The 24,565-nt window shown below is 45.2% G+C and overlaps 1 protein-coding gene across 10 annotated transcripts in view; it reads right to left on the reverse strand.

Moving 5' to 3' along the window:
• LOC106836606 (protein FAM169B) overlaps positions 1-24,565 on the reverse strand; it is a 90,999-nt gene that overhangs the window by 47,137 nt on the left and 19,297 nt on the right. The window contains exon 4 of one of the 10 annotated variants that reach the window (XR_011497642.1): positions 21,223-22,944. The exons of the other annotated variants lie outside the window; for them this stretch is intronic. The gene's annotated coding sequence lies outside the window, so the exon portion shown is untranslated. Of the gene's footprint in view, positions 1-21,222; positions 22,945-24,565 lie in introns of those variants that run through there. 10 annotated transcript variants of the gene reach the window in all.

Genomic DNA, 24,565 nt, shown 5'->3' on the forward strand with positions numbered 1-24,565 from the left:
CCTACACTCCTCGTTGGAGTTGCCCAAACTGATCACCCGAGGTGGCTGACAAGTTCTGATGAGGATCGGGGGTGACAGGCCCCGCCCAGGGCCCGGCAGGTGGAATGTGCTCGGCGCCTGCTAATTAATGAGTCAGCTCTCCTCCCCCGGCTCCTGCGCCAGTCGCCAAGTCCCTCACTCCCACCTGCTGCCTCGGGATGGCAGCCCTGGATGCCAGCTGGGTCCAGGCCACCATCATCTCCACAGGTGACTGTGACAGCCGCTCAGCCTGTCCCCTGCCTCGGACTCCCCGTGAATTTACCCCTATTGAGTGGCTGCTCCAAAGGCAAATCCAGTCATGGCCTCTGCCTCCTGTCTCTCAGCTGCGCAACCCTCCCGTCCGTGCTTAAGAATTACATTTGAAACACCAAAGTTACTTTGGTTGTTTTCTGGTATCTTTTTTTTTTTAATTAGGACGTGTTTTAAGAGTAGTTTTAAGGTCATGGCAAAATCGAGGGGAGAGTACAGAGATTTCCCATATACCCCCGGTACTCACACAAGCATAGCCTCCCCCATTATCGACATCACCCACCAGAGCAGTACAGGTGTTACAACTAAGCCATCTACACTGGCACATTATAACCACCCAGAGGCCAGAGCTCACATTCGGGGTCATTCTTGCTGGTGTACGTTCTAAGGGTTTGGACAAATGTATAATGACATGTAACCATCATTATAGTATCACACAGAATAGTTTTACTTCCCAAAAAGTCCTCTGTGCTCCACCCATTCATACTTCCTTCCCAGACCCCTGGCAACCACTGATCTTTCTACTGTCACCATAGTTTTGCCTTTTTCAAAATGTCTTATAGTTGAAATCATACAGTCTGTAGCCTCTCAGGTTGGTTTCTTTCACTTAGTAATATGCGTTTAAGTTTCCTCCATGTCCTTCCAGGACTAGATATCTCAAAATTCCTTTCAGCACCGAATAATATTCCATTGTCTGGAGGTACCACAGTTTACTTCTTCTCTGGCATCTTTTTTATACCCCTTTTATTTCCATTTTTATATCTGCTTCTCATCTGAGCCCCAGGGGTCCAGAAGCCACAAAATAAAAAGATGCACTCTCCCAGTCAAATCTTTCCAGGAAAATGTTAATGGAGTAGAAAACAAGTCACCTGAACATGTAATATAAGGCTCAAGACTTTGAAGCAAATTTTGTGGGCTGCTCAGGTTAAGCTGCCACCCCCTTCTTCCCTATTTCTCTCTGATCTTTGAGGAACTTAAGTAGAAAACTCTGTGAAGACCAGGTTACAATGACATTAGCCAGTTATTAAACATTAACTCTGCACAGCCAGCCCCTCCTCTCCAAAGACCAAAAGCATCTAATCCACTATGTCAGTTTCATATCATTGGTGAATTATATCATCTCCAACAATAGTTCCAAAATTGATAGAGCCAGCTGAGAGAGAAGGGCCAATTCAGTGCTTGACATCTGCCTTCATTTATTCAGCTAAATTCATTTTCAAAATGGCACCTACTAGAACTTACAGGAGGATTACAAAACTGTAAGGATTATTTTCCTGCTTAACAAGGTGAATCAATAAAAGATGTTCAGTTTACTAATACAGTATATTACTGAAATACAGATGTTCAATTTACTAAGATAGTTTCAAACAGGAAGCTTGTTATGATTTGGTGTTTGCACGGTGCCCTGCAAGTTTCATGGTGCACTGCAGAGCATTAATTAGTCACACAAGTTGTCACAAAATAGACTGAACTGTCTTTTTCAAAACTAATCTTAAGCTGCTACGTATACATAACAATGAAGGTGAATTCCTATCAAATTTAACAAGCCTCAAAGAAATTGTTCTCAAAACCAACTCCTGAAAAACAGGGTCAGCCTTCTAGAGAGCAGCAGCGTTTGATCAGAAAAGCATGATACCATCCTACCGAGTCAAGAGGAAACAGGAAGGAGGAAAGGTGGCAGAGGCAGCGAAGAGAGGTTGTACCCAGCTCAGCAAGGACAAAGGATGGATCCCAGGGCACTGACAGGCACTGCAGAGCCAGCCTCAGGGCATCACTTCTGAGACCCTGAAGCCAGCGAGTTCTGAGACTTAGAAAGTGGAAACCACAACATCCGTAGTTTTAAAAGAAAAAATATGATCCTGATCAGTATCTTCTAGGCTCTCCACCATCTAGGGTCTAAGCAGAGACTAGACACCTGCAGAAGGCTGTACAGTGGTGACGGCAATCAACGGGCATTGTTAAAGGCCAGCCTCACTGCACCAATTTAATTCCCTTTCCCCCTGAGTGACAGGTGATGTGGAACACAAGGAAGATGTCAGTAATGGATTTCATACTATGACACTCCAAGGTTTCCCAAACAAGTGAAGACAATGAGGTCCTAAGGCTAACTTCCAGTGGCCTGGCTTCATCAAGGCTCAGCAAGATCAACTGAACTCAACTACCCTTGGCCGAGTTCCCAAATGCATGAGAAGAGGCTGATGAGTAAGCCTCCATTCTTGCCCCTGGGAGTAGGCAGCCTACAGAGGAGGAGAGAGCTTCTCTGATTCAGGACAGGGTGTGAAAGGTGCTGGAATCAAGCTGGGAGCCAAAGCGTCACAAGCACCCAGAGGAGGGAATCAACTGTACTGAAGGGTATTGGGAAAGTGAGCCTGGAGAGCTCCACCAGCTCAGGTTCTGGATCGGTGAGTAAGGTTTCAACAGGCAGGGATGATGCGCAGGGGCCCTGCAGGCAGTGTAACCTGTGAGCAGAGGCACAGAGCCCTGCAAGTCCAAGGCCACACCCAGGGCATCCCAAGCAGCAGGAGGAGCTGGGTGATGCCTAGACAAGGGAGAGACAGGGCTGCAAACACTGATTATGGCAAGATTGCAGGATACAAGGCTAACACACAAAAGCCAATCATCTTCCTATATACCAGCAATGAACAAGTAGAATTTGAAATTAAAAACACAATACCATTTACATTTGTACCTCCATAAACTGAAATACTTAGGCATAAATCTAACAAACTATGTACTAGATCTATATGAGGAAAACTACAAAACTTTGATGAACAAAATCAAAGGAGGACTAAATAAATAGATATTCTATGTTCATGGATAGGAAGACCCAATATTGTCAACATGTCGGTTCTTCCCAACTTGATCTGCAGATTCAATGCAATCCCAATCAAAATCCCAGCAATTTATTTTGGGGATATCGACAAACTGATTCTAAAGTTTATGTGGAAAAGCAAAAGACCCAGAATAGCCAGCACTATATCGAAGGAGAAGAACAAATTTGGGGGACTGACCCTACTCAACTTCAAGACTTGCTATAAAGCTATAGTATTTAAGACACTGTGTCCCTGTATCAGTGAGGAAATATACAAACAGATCAATGGAACAGAACAGAGAGCGCAGAAATAGAACCACACAAAAACAGAAATTTCTCTTTGACAAAGGAGCAAAGGCAATAAATGGAACAAAGATACCATCTTCAACAAACGGTGCTGGAACAACTGGACATCCACACAGCCCTCTCACCCTTCACAAACACCATCTCAACAAAACACACTGGCTTCATTCATTCGCCAGTCTCTAATGGACTGGAGTTACAAGAGAGAGCAGGACGACAGAAAGCATTTTAGATACTGCCCTATATACCTGGTGTAGAAAAAAAGGATATGAACTTCAGAGCCAGATGGGGCTCAAATTCTGGCTTATCCAATTACTAGTTGCGTGACCTAACCCCCACCCCACAGCCTTGAGTCCCCCGCATGTCAAATGGAGACTACAGTATCCTCTCACCTGGTCATCACACAGGTTTCTGGAAAGAGTTCACTTTGCCAAACTGCTTTTCCTCGGTGTTGGAAGCTTTTAAGTGGTTTCTAGAAACTTCCTCCACCTGCTTCAAGCATTGTTCTGGGATTTCAAAGAAGTATGAAAAGCCCTTTGTTATTTGTTGGGTTTTGTCAGTGAAACAATGGAAACTGCTTCATAACACTCCCATTTCTTCCTGGGAGCTCCCTCTCCAAACTTTCTACTCTAGTTTACGTGGAAATATCTGTCTTTCTTTCACAGCTTGATCACTGCCAGCCTGTCCGCTCCCTCAAGTGGATATGTTTCTACCTACCACATTTTCTCATGACTGTTCCTTTTTCTATCAGGGAACGTTAAGCTGACCATTGTGTTCCTCACTTTCTCCTCCCAAGGCTGTGGGCACACATCAAGCCAGGTTAAGACACACACTTTAACCCAACCAGGACCTCCCAACAAGATTTTTAAAGCCTTTTTATTGCCTAAGATTCTTAAGGGAGATAAACCCTTTTTTATTTAGACATTTTTTTTAACCAATCAATACATAAAACAATCATTTTGAAAAAGTTACTGTGATTTTTCCACAGTATAGTTTAGGGAGCTGGTTGTCACCTGTTACCTCAGAAGGATGGGCTGTGACAGCAGAGACATGCCCTGAGAAGCATTTTGAGGCCACAGCCCAACTCAGTAAGGAGGAGCACTGTGACAGATCAGCATCGTCCAGATGGGGGATGGTGGCACTTGCAGCTGGCGTTGCTGTCCCTCCTCACCTGCCCAGAGGACAGCAGGAGGCACCAAATTGGCACATGGACCCTCCAGAGGTCACAATTCTGAAGCACGTGTTGCTCATTCAACCCACATGTAGGGTAGCTATTATGTGCAAAGTACATCATAAATCCATTCCAGGAATTAAATTTAGACTCTGGCTTAAGACACTTAGAACTCAGAGGAGGAGAGCGTGCCTGGGAACATGAAGCAGAAGAAAGTAAAATCAGGCCGGGCTGTGTGCTGTGAGAGAGCCGAGAGGAAGAAGCAGGTCATTCCTGCTGAGGGGACAGAGAGCCTTCAATGGAAGGTGTCCTAGCTGGGACCGAAGAATGAGTCAGGCCCAGTTATGGGAGAAAGGCACTGGAGGTGCGGGGAGGTGACAGAGCCTCAGGGACATGAAAGCACACCAAGCAAGGACAAGAACTACAGTGGGCCAGAGCTGAAGGTGAGGGCAGGACGGAGAAGGCCAGTCGGGGAGGCCTCAAGGGCCGTACCCTGTAGACAACTGGCAGCCCCCATGCTTCAGAGGAGGAGAGCGACACGACCCAACCGTTGTTCTAAATAATATTCGCAGAACCACATGTCCAAGCACTCACCCAGCATCTGACGCAACGTCAAGGGCAGCATCTCAGTAACGCAGGCCACAGCTGACTCTGGTTTTCAGGTGAACCTGCTCAAGGTCATGTGGTTGTAAACGGCAGCAGTGGGACTAGATGTGAACCAGGTCCCACTGGTTCAAGCCCCTGCTCTAACCACTATGCTCCAGGTGAAGAATGGACAGAGAGACCAGAGGGCAGAGCCGGAGCCAGGCTCCCACAAAGGCCAGAGAGTAGGAAAGAGGCAGATGAGATGAGAGATAAGGAGGGGACAAGCCAAGACACTGAAGAGAAAGGAGAGGCCGGTAAGCACAGAAAGACCTTAACAGAGTGGACACCTGAGGACCTTGTTTTGCACTGTAGGACGGGGGGCAGGGGGCTGCCATTTATTCAAACATTGACAAGTGCCAGGCACTGTCACCAGGGATCCAGGACAGAAGACACTGTCCAGCAGGGGCAAGACAGGCCACCAGGCCATGACCACACACACCATGACCAGCGCTCCAAGACGTGAGCAGTGCAAGCATCCACTCAGGGGCTGTGTCTTCATTATTCAGGCTGCTGTGACAATACACCATAGACTAGGTGGCTTATAAAAAATGGAAACATAGTTCTCACAGTTTTGGAGGCCACAAGTCCAAGATCAGGGTGCCAGCATGGTCAAGTTCCGGTGAGAGCCCTCTTCCAGGCTGCAGACTGCCAGCTTCTCGCTGTCCCCTCACATGGCAGAAGGGTCAGGGGAGACCTCTGGGGTCTCTTTCATAAGGGCACTAATCCCATTCCTGAGGGCTCCACCCTCATGACCTAAGCACCTCCCAAAGGCCCCACCTCCTAATACCACCACTCTGGGGGTTAGGATTTCAACATATAAATTTGGGGGGCACACAAATGCTCAGACCAGACATGCTCTCTGGGAGTGCTGGGGCAGAGTTCCAAGAATAGGCCTGGGCCACCCTGGGCTCCAGTGCTGGAGGCTCCAGGGATCAGGTCAAAGTGTTGGCTTCATAATAAGTCCCTGGAAGAGTCCAATCAACGAGAGACATAATCAGAGTGGTGTTTTAGAAAGAGAACAGGTTATGCCCAAAAGAATTAGTCTTTTGAAACTAAAAAAAACAATTATTTGAGAAGAAGAATCACACTGAGTGAGTGTGGAGAATGAATTCAGGTGGGGGTGAGGCTGGCCGGAGGCAGGGAGGACAATGGGAGGCTATGGTGATCTGGCCAAGAGTGAGGAGGGGATGCCTACAGCGATCATGCTGGCGGGGAGGGAAATGCTCAGGGGGCAGAAAAGCCCAGCTGGGAATCAGACTAGTCCTAGGCGGAAGAGAGAGGGGAGGCAGGGGCCCAGCCAGCTCTCAAGCTTGAGTGAAAGGATGCAGGTGCCTTCACCAGGAGGAAGTGAGAAGGAGGAAGAGGCGTGAGGGTTTCAGTTTTGAAGTACTCGTTAGAAATACAAGGCCAGGATGGCCAGCAGGCAGCTGGATACACAGCCCGGAGCTGAGCAGAGACACAGAGAAGGCCCATGACCTGTACCAGCACAGGAACCAACGAGGGAGGAGTTCACACCCACCCACCCACACACACTAACTGCAAGTTGTTCACGTACTGGCCTATGGTTTATACTTACTCCATCACAACTGAGGGGCTTCAAGTCCCCTTGCCGTACCCACCTCCTGCCCCCTCTATTGCTCCCCTGGAGCCTAAGCCACCACTGCCCCATTACAAATCTAAGAAATATGTAGTTTCACAAAAAAGAAAGAGCACAGTTAAACCAAAGTGACAGGCCATCTTCCCAAAAGCAAAATACACTAAGGAAAAAAATGCTGAAAAGTTCTGGCAGAGGACAGCACATAAACACATTCCAAGGCATTGCATGACTTTTATGCAACACTGACTGAGTCGGTCAATAATTTAAGGGGAGGGGAAAATACGCCAGTTGACATAGCAACTGTCACATCGCATTACTCGGGCTACCATTTCCATACAGATGTCTTCCTTAAAGGAAAACACTTCCCCAGATACCCCGTGAACTTGGGCGCCTCTTTGCCATGGAGAAGGAAACATCTGGTTTGCAGTATATTTGCATCAGCCTCCTTGTGGTTCTCAGGCCTTTCTTGCCTTAAGCAATTTTGTTTTCATGAGTCTAGACTTTAACTCAAGGAAGATGGGATGAGGTAGGGGACCTGGATTCTGAGGTATAGCTGGACTACAAGGTGTGGGGGCAAAAAGAAACCCACGCCAAAACTAGCCTACCTGGAAAGGAATCTTACAATCACTGGGCTGGACCGAGGCAAGCACAGCTTCTGAGGGCTGGGGGAAGCAGAGAGAGGTGCGGGCAGCCCACGCTACAGCGGGAAACCCTCAGAGGCCTCAAAGCAGCAGCACCGCCCCCCCGACAACAGCTCCATCCTTGACACTGGGAATATTTTCCTTGGAGTGGCCCTGTTTTCCACACACTATTGGTCCCTTGGTGAGAATGACATGTCTTTGTTTGTGGGATGCTGTTTTCCCCTACGTTTAAATCTAACTCACAATAAGTGCCATAAATTAATAAGGAATCAAGAAGAAAATCCCAAACAATAGCCAACGTGTGTTCCCAAATCACAGCGCTGTCACTGCGAATGGCTCTTCCATCTGCATCTGACACGGCCCAAGGAAAACAGAGCTCTCTCCATTTCCAGCGTGGAGTTCCTTTAGCTTATGTGAACTCATGTCCTACTCAACCTGGGGGCTGCCTGACACTGGCCCAGCACCAGCCACATGGCCACCTTAGCTGCCGGGAGGAGCTGGTGTTTAAAGCAAGGCTGAGTTTCTGGCCAGAACTCCTTCCCCCTGGCGGTCAGACCTACTCAAGTGCCACTCCACAGACACAGAAGGTGGGAGGATGTGCCCTGTCTCCGGCTGACATTTACTTTGCATCATCCAGAGAACAGGCACAGACTCAAGAAAAGACCCAACGTCTGTGGGATCACGGGGGGCTGCTATGTGCCAATGGGGTGCCTGCTCACCAGGTGGGCCCTGGACCCTTTGTGTGTCATGAGACTGTGGGGTCGTCACACTTCAAAACCAGAGAAATTACAATTACTTCTCCATGTGCTAAAACTCAGATGTCACCAGGTCAGCAAGCCTCTCCTCCACTCCCGCCATATTAGCTTGTGTTTCACTGGACACACACAAACCACCATTGCACCAAGTCAGGGTAACAGGATCATCTAGCTAAACAGAGCTTGGCTAAGCCCCATCTGTCCTACCCTTCAGGGGGCCAGGCCTCTCCCTTCAAGGCACACGCAGGACAAGGAGTTGCTCTAGCTGGAGGCCAGAAATTCACAGCACCCCCCACCCCCATTCTAGCCTTGCACCCCAACTCCTCCCCAAAGTCTGGGAAGCCTGCTCAGGGGTGAGGAGCGACCCAGAAAGGGTCTCCCAGTTTTGAAGTTCTCCGGGCAGCTCAGGGGCACACCTCGCTCTCCACCGTCCCACCCCTCCTGACCCACCACCCACCTGCCCCAAACGCAGCCCCGGAAAGGCCTGGCCGCAGGCCTGCCATGTCGCAATCCCACCCGGCTGGGGACAGCCACTGGGAAGGCGGGTTCCACAGCGGCTCTGGTTTCATCCGATTGTTTGCCTTGGCTCCTGCTGTCACTGCAGGCCTAGAATGGGCATGCTTTTCCAGGAAAAAATCATCATTTTTCGATTCCCTGCTTGTTTTTCTCAGGGTGCACATGACATGCAATCACCAAAAACTGTAAATAAATTAGCAGCAATTTGAAGGATGAGTGTTATGCTTGGTCACAAAACGTCCTGGAAGTGGGCTGGGGGACAGACATTCTAATCAGGGAAGGCAACATGTGGTAACGATGACAAACAATCTCTCCTCAGTCTTCTTTCTCCGGAAGTAGCCTGCTTTCTATTGTCTAGCCTCACTTCCTCCCCTGCCCATGTGTGTCACCCCTGCGCAGCAAGCCGACGAGGTTTTCTTTACCAAACATCATGCGGGAAGAGCCCAGAAGATCTAAGTAACATGATCCCTCCGCCCTCAAAAAGCTCACAATCGACGTCAGAAGATCAGCCGCAGGAAATGAGCTGAGAGACGAACAGCGACTGGTGGACAACTGCAAAGTGATGTGCTCCACACTAAAGGTGCACCCCGGGTCCAGGGCCCCATGCAGACCCCTCCTCCACCTGACACCCCACAGACCCTTGACACACAAGCTCAGATTGCCCTCACCCCAAGCTTTTTCTCCCAAATTACCCAGCACCGTTGCACCACCACCACACCCAGTCAAAACCAGACTCATTCCCGGCCCTCCTCCCCTTAGCCTTCGGTCCACTCCAAGTCCTGTCATTTCCACTATTTCTCTAATCCATGCCCTCCCCACCAGGCAAGCCCTCAGCATCTCTCCCCTGGGCGCTAACAGCCTCCTGGGATTGGGTGACTTGTTCTTCCTTCTATCCATCCTCCTTTCCTACTATGAGTAGGACATTCCGCAAAGGGCTGAAGATCCAAAGACAGGAGCCCTGCCTCCGGCCCCAGTCCCCACCCGTCCTCCATAACATCACCAGGCATCTTTCTAACTCCCCTCAGCATGGCCTCCCCTGTAGCTGAGGGCTGAGAGCACAATGCGAAGACTTTGCGAAAGGAAACTTCAAAACACTCAAAGGAGGGACTGGTGCAACTCATAGCCAGAGTCTGCAAGGTGGGGAGCTGCCCGGGAGTAGTGGGGGGACTGCTTTCTGGGGCCCCCTGTGCCTCCAGAGGTACTCCTTCAGGTCCAGAACTCCCAGCCCTAAGGGGCAGAGGAACAGCCTCTGTGACCACTGTGTGGCCACCAGAGAGCCTGGACGCCAAGAGAGAAGACCAAAGGTCCCAGTAAGTGTACCCACCCCCTATTTTCACCAGACTGCCACTTCCCTGCCAAAAACCAGGGATGGCTCCCTGCTGTGCCCAGCAATATCCAAGAGTTCCCTTATTCTGGAAACTTCCACAGCACTATGGGATTAGATCTCCTTCATTTGACTCAATTACAAGTTGCCATTTTTAATCAGCCTCTGGGACATTCTTTGCCCTCCCCTCTGATCATCTAACCACTGGGTTTTATATGAAAAAAAATATCAAACAGATATTATCAGAAGGAAAGCTGAAAAACAGAAAAATCTGACACGGAAAACAAGAAGAGAGCATCTAGGAAAACTCTATGTGAGGCCTTGGAGCTCGCAGAGAGGGCTTGCATCAGAAAGGGTCAGATGTTAAAAGAACAAGTGTAAAGGAGGGAAGAGGCCCCATAAAAAAGCCAGGTCCCCAGGCTGGGCACAATCCTTTAAGAACTAAGTGGGAAAAGCCAGAGCACTGAGTATGTTCAAGCAGGCTGGGGAAATGTTCAAGCAAGCAGGGTGAGCTGCCTGGGTGGCTAGACTCAGAGCGAACAACCCCAAGGAAGAAACACACCTTAGCTAGATGCTCAAATGGTCACAGAGGATCATCTCCACCGGGGGGGGGGGGGGGGGGGGGGCAAAGCGCCTCTGAGGAGCAAGGCTAGTAGCAGGAAATAGCGGAAAAGCAACAGGAGAGCACTCACTGCTTTTAGAGAAGCCCAAGTCTCTGAGCCCAGTGAATTTACATCCCAGGCGCCAGAAAGTCCTGTGAATGTGATCCTGACGCTGTAACCCTTAATCTCGGAGAGCATGTGATGCCAGAAGTGGCCAAAAAGACCAAATATGAGCTGATGCTTTCCTAGTCTGTGAGGGGAAAATAGAGACCTTGGAACTAACGCCTGGTTCCCTGAAACCCCCTCCCAACGTAGGTCTAGAGCGAATCATGAATTCACCAAGGCCTGAGAAGCCCAACAGGCCTCACTGCCTTTTCCGACAGTGTTCCAGGCTAGGGCTAGGAGAATAATTTTTTTAAAGTTATCTTGGGCTAGTCCCAGTGGCCTACTGATTAAGTTTGGTGCACTCCACTTCAGCAGCCCACGTTCGATTCCCAGGTGCGGACCTATACCCTTCTGTTAGTGGGCATGCTGTGCTGGTGGCCCACATACTGAGAAAATAGAGGAAGATTGGCACAGATGTTAGCTCGGGGAAAATCTTCCTCAGCAAAAAAAAAATAAGTTCTCTTAATTTCAGCAGCCAGATTTCCCTCCATTCTTAATTTCAGGCATGCGCTTCATAAAGTCTCTTGACATCTCCTCGTGGATGAACTGAAAGTGTCTGCTAAACAATAGTTTGGGTGTGTGTTTAATGGTATAATAGTAATTGCATGAATAAAAGCCAGCATTTTTAAAAACTACTTGGATTAAACATAAAGAATGCACACCTTCAGAACTTCAAATGACATTAACTATATAGCAAGGAGGAAGAGTTAATATAACCAGATGGAAGGACCTACTCTTGAAACAAGCAAACTTTTCTTAGATATGACACCAAAAACACAAGCAACAAAGGAAAAATAGATAAACTGGACATCATAAAAATTGAAAAGTTTTGCACTTCTAAGGACACCATCAAGAAAGTCAAAAAACCCACAAAACAGGAAAAACTTGTTTAAAATCATATATCTGATAAGGAACTTGTATCCAAAATATATAAACAACCCTTACAACTCAATAACAAGTCAAATAACCCAATGTAAAAATGGGCATAGAATCTAAACAGATAGCTCTCCAGAGAAGATGTAAAAGTGACCAGTAAACACTTGAAAAGATGCTCAACACCATTAGTCATCAGGGAAATGCAACTCGAAACCACAATAAGATACCACTTCACACCCACTAGAATGGCTACAATCAAAAAGATACAATAACAAGTACTAATGAGGATACAGAGAAACTGGAATTCTTACACATTGTTGGTAAGAATATAATAGTGCAGCCACTTTGGAAAACAATCCGGCAGTTCCTGAAAAGGTTAAACATAGTTACCATGCTAAATTCCATACCAGCAATTCAACTTTTGGGTTCCCAAGAGAAATGAAAACATATGTCCACAAAAAAACTTATATATGAATTTTTTATAGCAGCAGTATTCATAATAGCCAAAAGGTGGAACAACCCAAATGTCCATCAACTGAGAAATAGATAAACAAAATGTATGTCCATCCAATGGAATATTATTCACCCATAATAACAAATAAAGTATTGAAATATACTACAACACAAATGATCCTTCATGCTAAGCAAAAGGAGTCAGACACAAAAGGCCACATCTTGCATGATTCCATTCATGTGAAATGTCCGGAAGAGGCAAACCCACAGAAACAGAATGGATTGCCTAAGGCTGGGGAAGATAGGGGGTAGATGGAAGTGATAGATAAGGGGAGAGGGGTTTCTTTTATGGGTAATGAAATGGTCTAAAATTAAGTGTGGTGATCGATGCACACTCTGTGAAAATCCTAAAAACTACAGAGCCCCAGTCTCGGTGGCCTAGTGGTTAAGTTCAGCGCACTCCACTTAGGCAGCCCAGGTTCAGTTCCTGGGCACAGACCAACACCATTCGTCTGTCAATTGGCCATGCTGTGGTGACAGCTTACATACAAAAAGAGGAAGATTGGCAGTGGATGTTAGCCCAGGGTGAATCTTCCTCAGCAAAAAAAATTAAAATAATAAATAAATAAAAACCATTGAATCATACACTTTAAATGGGTAAAATACATATGTGAATTATACCTCAAAAAGCTGTGTATATACACAAAATGGGGGTAAAAGTAAACTTCTTCCTGTAGGTTCAAAACATCAACTACACAAATTTTGGAAGATAGTACCATGTCTTAACAACAAGTTTGAGTGAAAAGCCCAGGGGCAAGGCATGTAGGTAATGAGCTGTCAGCTGGAGGTGAGTCAACCTTGCGTTGGTTCTACTGAAATGCTGAGGTAAGCTGAGGCTAACTTTGTAGGAACAGAATGTCCAAGAAGAGTAAGGAATGCTCTCACCATCCACCATTCTCTTCCCATAGTTCTCTAGGCAAGCATTTCTCAGACAGCAATGTGCCCGCAATTACCTGGGGATCTTGTTAAAGTGCAGACTTTGACTCAGTGGGTCTGGGTGGGGCCCAAGCTCCTGCATTTCTAACAGGTTCCCTGGTGATGCCTTGCTGGTGGGCCACAGAACATCGCTAAGTAGGAATGCAGGAAACAGAAGCTCAGAGATGCTAAATAACTTAATCCAGGTCACCCACTCATAAGCGGCAGAGGATGTGAACTCAGGTCTCATCAACTCCCAAACCCAGGTTCTTTCCACTATAGCACCCATGACACAGGTTCTGAGCACAATATTCCAAAACCCCAGGTCTGAAAGAAGGATCCAGGATGTGACGAGCTCTGAAGCCCATGTCACAGGAGGAGCAGTTGGAGAATGAGAGATGTGTGATCTAAAAAGAAGACGCAGGGAGAGCGACATCAGCATCATGGAAGAATGAGTTGTTCCCTTTGTCTCTCCCCTCTAAGTTACAATTAAATGGACATTTTTTAACCAGGAGAGGATTCCCTGCACAGCACAACAGGACATCTGAGAGATCTACACAGCCTTGCCTCTGAAGGTGGATGGACGGGATCGCTGTAAGGCAGTAGAACTAGGTGAGCACACCCCTCCTCCTCCCACACCCTGGCAGCAGTGAGCTAGGGCACAGGACCTCAGACAGCAGCCACTGTGACTATATGAGAAGGCGAGGGTAGCCCAGCCTGTGTGAACACTTTTGGAGTTATAGCCTGGCTCATGAGAGAGCCCACTGTGGCACAGCAGCCCCACCGGTGGGAACACTCGCCACCAAGTGGCGTGGCTCAGCCCCCATGAAGGAGCCCACACCAAGCACACCAGCTCAGCTGAGCTACCTGTGAGCACAGAGCTGGCCTGCAGCTCCCAGCTCAGTGGGTCCCTTGCCAAGAGCAGGGATCCTGCGCCAGAGCGACCTGCTGGCAGAGCAGAGACCCAGCCTGTGTGTGCAAGGATGACCTGCCAAGCAACTGCAGCCAGTGCACAAACACAGAGAAGCTCTATGGGCACAATTTCCAGCAGAGAGGGTGGGATCAGGAAACACAGCTCCTGCCCCACTCCAACAGTGGCAGGTGGAATCTGCAACCTGATACAACTGCAAATGCACCAGCAAAGGATGACTTCATCAAACACCATGAAGAACCACATTAACACTTCAGAGCAGAAGGAAAATGACAAGTCTCCAGAAACCAATCTTAACCTCACAGAAATTTACAATATAGATGACAGAGAATTCAAAATACTTGTCATAAAGAAACTCAATGAGTTACAAGAAAATTCAGAGACACAGTTCAGTGAGCTCAGGAATGATATCAACGAGCCGAAGGAATACTTCACCAAAGAGATTGAAACTCTAAAGAAAAAAAAAAAACAGAAATTCTGGATATGAAAAACACAATTAATGAGATAAAAAATAATTTAGAATTCATAAAAAATAGAGCTGACATTATGAAGGAAAGAATTAGTGATGTAGAGGATAGATATATAGAAATGCTTCAGGTGGAGGAAGAGAAAGAATTAAGATATTTAAAAAATGAAAAAATTATTGGAGAACTATCTGACTCAATTAGGAAAAGTAACATAAGGAATATAGGTATTCAAGAGGGAGACATGAGGGAGAAAAGAGCAGAAAGCTTGTTCAAAGAAATAACAGTTGAGAACTTCCCAAATCTGGGAAAGGAACGGGACTTACAAGTACATGAACCCAATAGAACTTCTAATTATATCAATGCAAAAAGACCTTCTCCAAGGCATATAATAGTAAAACTGGCAAAAGCCAATGACAAAGAAAAACTCCTAAGGGCAGAAAGGCAGAAGAGAATAATCAACAAAGGAACCCCTGTCAGATTTTAGCCGATTTCTCAGCAGAAACCTTACATGCTAGGAGAGAATGGAATGATATATTCAAAATACTGAAAGACAAAAACTTCCACCCAAGAATACTCTATCCAGCAAAACTATCTTTCAGATATGATGGAGAAATAAAAGTTTTCTGAGATAAACAAAAGTGAGGCAGTTGATCACTAGTCCTGCCTTATAAGAAACGTTGAAAGGAACCCTCCATCTGAAAATAAAAAACAGAGGTTTACAAAACCTTGAGCAAGGAGATAAACAGACAGAATCAGAAAATTGTAGCTGTATATCAGAATAGGTTAGTAAATACTTAATTATAATAAAAGACAAAGGGATGGAAAGCACCAAATAAAACTAAAAACACTTAAATTAAGTCACAAACTCACAAGACAGAAAAGAACAATTTGCAACAACAATAACTCAGAAAGGAAAGAGAAAAGGGATGGGACCTGCTTAGGCTAATGGAGATAAGAGGCTATCAGAAAATGAACTCTCTCATCTATGAGAACTTTTACACAAACTTCATGGTAATGATCAAACAAAAAAATAGAGCAGAGCCACAAATCATAAAGAGAAAACCACCACACTGCAAGGGCAGTCAGAAGTACAAGGGAAAAGAAACAATGGAAATACAGAACAACCAGAAAACAAGAGATAAAATGGCAGTATTAAGCCCTCATATATCAATAATCACTCAAATGTAAATGGATTTAATTTTCCAATCAAAAGACACAGAGTAGCTGGATGGGTTAAAAAACAAGACCCAACAATGTGCTACCTCCAGGAAACACATCTCAGCTCTAAAGACAAACATAGGCTCAGAGTGAAGGGATGGAAGATGATACTCCAAGCAAATGGCAAGCAAAAGAAAGCAGATGTTGCCATACTTATATCAGACAAAGCAGACTCCAAGATAAAAAAGATAATGAGAGACAAACAGGGGCAGTATATAATGATGAAACGGACATTCCACCAAGAGGACATAACATATATGAACATATCTGCACCTAACACAAGAGCACCAAACAATATAAAGCAACTATTTACAGACCTAAAGAGAGAAATTGACAGCAACACAATAATAGTAGGGTACCTCAACATTCCGCTTATATCAATGGATAGATCATCCAGACAGAAAGTCAAGGAGGAAAGAGTGGCATTAAATGAAATACTAGACCACGTGGACTTGATATAGATAGAACATTCCATCCAAAACCAGAAGAATATACATTCTCCTCAAGAGCACATGGAACATTCTCAAAGATAGACCATAAGTTAAGAAACAAGGCAAGACTCAATAAGTTTAAGAAGATTGAAATCATATCAAGCATCTTTTCTGACCACAATGCTATGAAACTAGAAATGAACTACAAGAAAAGGCTGGGAAAGTCACAAATATGTGGAGACTAAACAACATGCTACTGAACAACCATTGGATCAATGGAGAAATCAAAGAAGAAATCAAAAAGTACCTGGAGACAAATGAAAATGAAAATACAACATACCAACTCTTATGGGGATGGAGCAAAAGCAGTGCTAAGAGGGAAATTTATAGCAACACAGGACTACTTCAACAAAGAAGAAGAATCTTAAATAACCAATTTTAAGCTATACCTAACAGAAGTAGAAAAAGAAGAACAAACACAGCCCAAAGTCAGCAGAAGGAGGGAAATAAAAATTAGAGCAGAAATAAATGAAATAGAGACTTTAAAAAAACAATAGAAAGGATCAATGAAACTAAGAGCTGGTTCTTTGAGAAGATAAAATTGACAAACTCTTAGTCGGACTCACTAAGAAAAAAAGAGAGAAGGCTCAAATAAATAAAATTAAAAATTAAAAAGGAGAAACTAAAATTCATACCACAGAAATACAAAGGATTATTAGAGAATAATATGAAAACTATATGCCAACAAATTGGACAACCTAGAAGAAATGGACAAATTCTTAGACTCATACAACCTCCCAAAACTGAATCAGAAGAAACAGAGAATCTGAATAGACCAATCACAACTAAAGAGATTGAAAGAGTAATCAAAAACCTCCCATGGGGCCAACCTGGTGACGCAGTAGTTAAGTTAGCACATTCCACTTCAGCGGCCTGGGGTTCGCCAGTTTGGATCCCAGGAGTGGATCTATGCACTGCTCATCAAGCCATGCTGTGGCAGACATCCCACATATAAAGTAGAGGAAGATGGGCACAGATATTAGCTCAGGGCCAGTCTTCCTCAGCAAAAAGAGGAGGATTTGTGGCACATGTTAGCTCAGGGCTAATCTTCCTCAAAAAAAAAAAACCTCCCAAAAAGTCCAGGACAAGATGGCTTCTCTGGAGAATTCTACCAAACATTCAAAGAAGATTTAATACCTATCCTTCTCAAACTATTCCAAAAAATTGAAGAAGACTGAATGCTTCCTAACTCATTCTATGAGGCCAACATCATCCTGATACCAAAACCAGACAAGGACAACACAAAGGAGGAAAATTACAGGCCAATATCGCTGATGAACGTAGATGTAAAAATGCTCAACAAAATACTGGCAAATCAAATACAGCAATACATTAAAAGGATCATAAACCATGATCAAGTGGGATTTATACCAGGGATACAAAGATGGTTCAACATCCATAAATCAATCAATGCGATACACCACATTAACAAAATGAGGAATAAAAATCATATGATCATCTCAACAGACACGGAGAAAGCATGTGACAAGATCCAACATCCATTTACAATAAAAAACTCTCAATAAAATGTGGATAGAAGGAAAGTACCTCAGCATAATAAAGGCCATATATGATAAACCCACAGCCAACATCACACTCCATGGGGAAAAACTGAAAGCCATCCCTCTGAGAGTAGGAACAAGACAAGGGTGCCCACTCACACCACTCTTATCCAACATAGTACTGGGCATTTGGGCCACAGCAATTAGGCCAGAAAAATAAATAAAAGGTATCCAGATTGGAAACGAAGAAGTGAAACTCTCACTGCTTGCAGACAACATGATACCATACATAGAAAATCCCGTAAGAATCCACCAGAAAGGTATTAGAAACAATTAACAACTACAGCAAAGTTGCAGGGTACAAAATCAACTTGCAAAAATCAGTTGCATTTCTATATATTATTAACAAACTAGCAGAAAGAGAAGTCAAGAATAAAATCCCATTTACAATCACAACAAAAAGAATAAAATATCTAGGAACAAATTTAACCAAGGAGGTGAAAGACCTCGACACTGGAAATTGTAAGACATTAACGAAAGAAATCAAAGAAGACATAAGTAAATGGAAAAACATTCCATGTTCGTGGATTGGAAGAATAAACACAGTTAAAAAGTCCATATTACCTAAAGTAATCTACAGATTCAATGCAATCCCAACTAGAATCCCAAGGACATTCTTCATGAAAATAGAACAAAAAATCCTAAAATTTATATGGAACAACAAAAGACCTCAAATAGCTAAAGCAATCTTGAGAAAAAAGAACAAAGCTGGAGGCATCACAATCTCTGACTTCAAAATATACTACACACCTACAGTAATCAAAACAGCATGGTACTGGCACAAAAACAGACGTGCAGATCAATGGAACAGAAATGAAAGCCCAGAAATAAAACCACATATCTACGGACAGCTAATCTTCAACAAACAAGCCAATAACATGGAATGGAGAAAGGAAAGTCTCTTCAATAAATGGCGTTAGAAAAACTGGACAGCCACATGCAAAAGAATGAAAGTAGATCATTATCTTACACCATATACAAAAATTAACTCAAAATGGATTAAAGACTTGAAGATAAGACCTAAAACCATAAAACTCCCAGAAGAAAATATACACAGTACACTCTTTGACACTGGTCTTAGCAAATATCTTTTGGAATACCATGTCTACTCAAGCAAGGGAAACAAAAGAAAAAACAAACAGATGAGACTACACCAGCCTGAAAAGCTTCTGCAAGGCAAAGGAAACCATGAACAAAATGAAAAGACAACCCACAAACTAGGAGAAAATATTTGCAAATCATATATCTGACAAGGGGTTAATTTCCAAAATATATAAAGAACTCATACACTCAACAACAACAAAACAAACAACCCAATCAAAAAATGGGCAGAGGACATGAACAGACATTTTTCCAAAGAAGATATACAGATGGCCAACAGGTACATGAAAAGATGTTCAATGTCACTGACTGTTAGGGAAATGCAAATCAAAACTACAATGAGATATCACCTCACACCCATCAGAATGGCTATGATTAACAAGATGTGAAATAATAAGTATTGGAGAAGATATAGAGAAAAGGGAACCCTCATCCACTGCTGGTGGGAATGCAAACTGATACAGCCACTACAGAAAACAGTATGGAGATTGCTCAAAAAATTAAAAATAGAAACACCAAATGATCCAGCTATTCCACTAGTATTTATCCAAAGAACATGAAATCAACAATACAAAGAGATCTATGCACCCCGATGTTCACTGCAGCATCATTCACAATAGCCAAGATGTGGGAACAACCCAAGTGCCCAACAACTGATGAATGCATAAAGAAGATGTGATATATATACAATGGAATACTACTCAGCCATAAAAAAGACAAAATCGTCCCATTTGCAACATCACAGATGGACCTTGAGGGTGTTATGTTATGCAAAATAAGCCAGACAGAGACAGAGAAACACCGTATGACTTCACTCAAATGTGGAAGATAAATAAACACATGGATAAAGAGAAGAGATGAGTGGTTACCAGAGGGGAAGGGGGTGGGGATGTGGGTGAAAGGGGTAAAAGGGCACATACGTATGGTGAAGGATAAAAACTAGACTATTGGTGGTGAGCATGATGCGGTCTACACAGAAACTGATACATATAATGTACACCTGAAATTACACAATGTTATAAACCAAGATGACCTCAGTAAAATAAATAAAATGAAAGCAAATAAAAAGAAGACTCAGGAGATATGGTAGCTGGCCCCAAACCTGGGAAGAGCTGTGCTGTGGAGGGGCCTTGCCCACCTACCTGGATGGCCCCAGTGTGGGCACTAGGCCAATGAGGAGACTTACAGGCTTTCAGTGTGAGCTCCTTATGAAGGATGTTCTAACAGTCAGCGCTGCCTCAGAGTAGAACAGGCTATCCCAGGATGGAGAGGCCCCAGAGCAGAAGCCAGCACTTCCCAAACACCCCTTCACGATTTTGACATATCTGTGAACCACCTTATTAGCCCTACCATAAATGAGGCATTATTTACTATAGTTATCAAAATAAATCTTACAAAGACAAATCTTTGAATTCTAGCAAAGGGCCCTGGAAGCTGGGAGGCCTATTCTCTTTTTAAAAAGGAGGGGGATTAACAAGTGTTAGACGAGCATTAAAGGCCTATTAGCAGGAAACGGACTCTTTTTCCTTGATACAGTTAGGATTGAAATACAATTCAAAAGATCACCCTTTTTCTCCTGAAATTCAACCTCACCACCTAAAGTCTTCCTGGAACACACTGGACCTAATGATCTAAACGCCCTTTCAACCGTGGGCTCCAGGACCCCTGCAGCCCTCCTCCAAAGCTGAATAGCCCTTGTTTCCTCAAGCCCTGCTCAAATGGTCTCAAGCCCTCGCACTGCCTGGCTGCTCTCCATGGGTAGCACCGGCTTGCTTCAGACGTGGCCTGAGCAGTACCAAAGGGAACTGAGCTGTAAGTGAGTTGGTGCATTATCCTTTCATTAACGCAGCCCCAGGTCCCATCCACTTCCCAGCAGCCCTCTTCAATGCCAGGGCTCACCGTGCTTTCCGAGGATGAGAACTGTCATCTGCCTCCTTCCACCTTGGCAGTACAGAGGCACATCCTCCCGGGCTGACCCTTGATCACTTGCTGATTTGGACTGACTGCATGACATTTATCCAACAAGGCAGTTTTGGATTAGGAGAGGAACAGCTTTCTTACAAGGAGACAATTCAACCGCCAAAGTTTGGCCAGCAGTTAACAAGAAGGCCTCCACTCTAAACACCTGTGCTTCTGTAACACAACGCTCAAAGACAGTGGAAGAACACGCAAAGGTGTGCCATGATGGAAGAACACGGCTAATTCCATGCCTACACTCTGCCCTGGATGGTCCAAAGCATCCAATTTTCGCCACAAATCATTTCATTCTTTTTTTTTTTTTTTTTTTTTAAGATTTTATTATTTCCTTTTTCTCCCCAACGCCCCCCGGTACATAGTTGTATATTCTTCGTTGTGGATTCTTCTAGTTGTGGTATGTGGGACGCTGCCTCAGCGTGGTTTGATGAGCAGTGCCATGTCCGCGCCCAGGATTCGAACCAACGAAACACTGGGCCGCCTGCAGCGGAGCGCGCGAACTTAACCACTCGGCCACGGGGCCAGCCCCACAAATCATTTCATTCTCACGACAGCCCTGTAAAGTGGGTAAGAGGTCCCCGTTTTGCAAATGACCAAACTGATGCTCAGAGAGGCTACATAACTTATCCGGGTCACCCAGTCAGTTGGCAGAGTCAGAATGCCAAGTCAGTTGCACCCGACACCAAAGTCCAGGTGAATCCTATTCTACTGCACAGGTCAGAGGAGGAAATGAGAAAAGCCAGAGGCCAGCAGTTGACTGGAACCCGGGATGCTCGGGTAAGCAGTTTTGATTGAACACAGGAGATAAGAAAAAGACCACAACTTTTTTGATGAGAGGAGTTATTCTTTCATCTTTGTAAACCCTTGAGACCAGCTAATAATTTAAAAATAGGAAGAGTAACAAAACAAGAGGAAATAAACGAAATAATAAATAAGGGGAAATATATGAAAGATAAGGCACTTGGGAGGTACAGAGGCAACTAAGGGAGGGAGCTTCTTGGCAGCCTTTGGCCATATCCCCTCGGTGACATAAACCAGCCTCTGATTAGAGAAACAGTCAAGAATGAGCCCCGCAGGAAACACAGGGATGAGGCACATGCTTCTGAAACCACCTTTATGACAAGCGCCTTCCCCGTTTCTTAAAGAGGGAAGTTGGAAAGCTTCACCACCTACATCCTAACGGCAGGCTGCCGCGCAAGGTGACTGCTCGCCACCCGGGAATTCACAACTCCAGGATGTCTTCCATTTGCTCACTGGGTTATTGGAAGTTACTGTGATGGATGCAACCAGCTTATCAATAATTAACTCATACACAGCGCTTATCAAACAGCTTCTGATCCCTTTAGCTTCTGCCTAAACACACATGCAAACACACACGGGCTTCACAAATACAACTGCTTGAGGACAATTACAAAGGAAGCAGCAGCAGCGTTCAGGATGGGCACAGCTAAGCATTAGGGTGAAGGGACACATGTGTCAAAGCTGTGGAGTCCACGTGTTTCAAGCCACAAGAGGCTCATTTACACAATGTGTCAGCTTCTAAACACTAAACACCGGATTAAAGAGCACGCGGGGTGGGTAACACCTGAGCGCTTTTTGGAAATCATGCAAAATCGCAGCAACCACAATAGAGCTCCAGCAGCAGAAAAACATTTGGAAACTTTATTTAAAGCACTATTCTGTATAAGGAAAGGTCCGGAATGAGATGTCTTGGAACTCATGAATATTTATTATAATATATTCTTGAAAACAACCAAAAAATTAAGTACAGTATAAATAGGAAACAGATTTATAAGAGTCAGTCATATGTTTACATTATGCAAATTGTAGTTAAAGACCTATAACCAGAATATTGTTAAATGCCGAAAAAAGGCAGGGGGGAGGGCTGCTGATATTTGGACATCTTCTTTAAAGTTGGCATATGATATTTTTAGAGTTTTTGACAATCTGTTCACTGAGGAGTGGCTGTGGGCACATCTTTCACTCTCACTAACCTGGTGGCGGAGACGCAAATGGAAGGCAATGTCGAAGGCCTAGGGTTATCACAGCCCCTCCCTTCGTTCATGGCGACCAAGCTCTGCAGGGTGGAAACAGGAGACGTCCCGAACCCTGACCAGCACGCTCCCACACACAGCTCAGCCACCCCAGCCTTGAGCAAGGAGGCGGCTTTGCACACATGCCATCCACTCTCAGCCAGCCAGCCAAGCGCACTCGTGCCTCTGGATGAGCAACAAGAGATGCATTAACGACACTCTATGCGCTGAATAACTTTCCCCAGTTAAGGATGTCACCTTGGGCTTCAGGACACCAATGGAGCAGAGCACCCTCTGAGGACAAACCCCAGACAGACATGCTGGGTGAAAGGCTCGGGGGTGGGGAGCTGAAGGAGGCCCCCTCTGCAAACTGTAGTTAAAGACCTACAACCCCAAACTTTCACAGATACCACATCGTTCAAGGAGGGCTGACTAATTAAGAGTTGGGTTTTTTTCATTATGGCCAAAGACAGGTGTCTGTTTTTTGGTAGGTTTTCTTTTTTTTCCCCAAAGATTGGCACCTGGGCTAACATCTGATGCCAATCTTTTTTTTTCTTTCTTTTTTCCTTCTCCCCAAAGCCCCCCAGTACATAGTTGGATATTCTAGTTGTGAGTGCCTCTGGTTGTGCTATATGGGACGCCACCTCAGCATGGCCTGATGAGTGGTGCCAGGTCCGCGCCCAGGATCCAAACCAGCAAAACCCGAGACCACCAAAGCGGAGTGCATGAACTAAACCACTCAACGGCGGTGCTGGCCTCCTTGGTTTGTTTTTTGTTTGTTTGTTTAAGGAAGATTAGCTCTCAGCTAACATCTGCTGCCAATCCTCCTCTTTTTTTGCTGAGGAAGACTGGCCCTGAGCTAACATCCGTGCCCATCTTCCTCTACTTTATATGTGGGACGCCTACCACAGCATGGCTTGCAAAGCGGTGCCAAGTCTGCACCCAGGATCCGAACCAGCGAACCCTGGGCTGTCAAAGCGGAACGTGCTAACTTAACTGCTGCACCATGGGGCCAGCCACTCTTGGTTTGTTTTTTTTCATTTCTCTTTAGGAAAGCCATACGTGGTCATTGTAGGAAATGCGTAAAACAGAAAAGTATACTAAAGGAGAACATTTCTAAATAAGATTGAATTTAAATTGGGACTCCCTGGACGTCAGAGACGAGGGGCTTTGCTTGGAGCTCACTGGTGCCCTGGGCTCAAGGTGGACCAAGGGGCTGCCACCCTTCTCTCCTCCCCAACTCACGCTCCCACTGCCCACAGCCCCAGACCCCTGCCCCACACGCAACTGAGCAGGGCCACGCCTCTCGAGAGAGCTCACTGCAAGGAGCTAAAAGAGGTCACAAACGGTCTCTTCAGAATGCAGAAGAGGAATAAATGAGCTATGGGTTACATAAACTGCACGGCCAGAAACAAACCCCACCCCATCAGCGCTTTGCAAACGCCTACCACACAGGAGCTGTGCGGCCCTGGGCAAGTTACTTGACCATCCGAGGCCTCCTTTCCTCATCTGTCCACAGGGGATAAGAATGGTCCCTGTGCTTCACAGGGCTGTGGTGACACTACAGTAAAAGGGCTCCACCCCATGCATGCAACGTATACACAGATTAATAAGAATGGCAAGGGCCACCTTCAAAAGCAGCTCTGAATACTGTCACTGTGGGCG

The sequence above is a fragment of the Equus asinus genome, chromosome 2 (assembly GCF_041296235.1).
Source record: "Equus asinus isolate D_3611 breed Donkey chromosome 2, EquAss-T2T_v2, whole genome shotgun sequence".
NCBI lineage: Eukaryota > Metazoa > Chordata > Mammalia > Perissodactyla > Equidae > Equus > Equus asinus.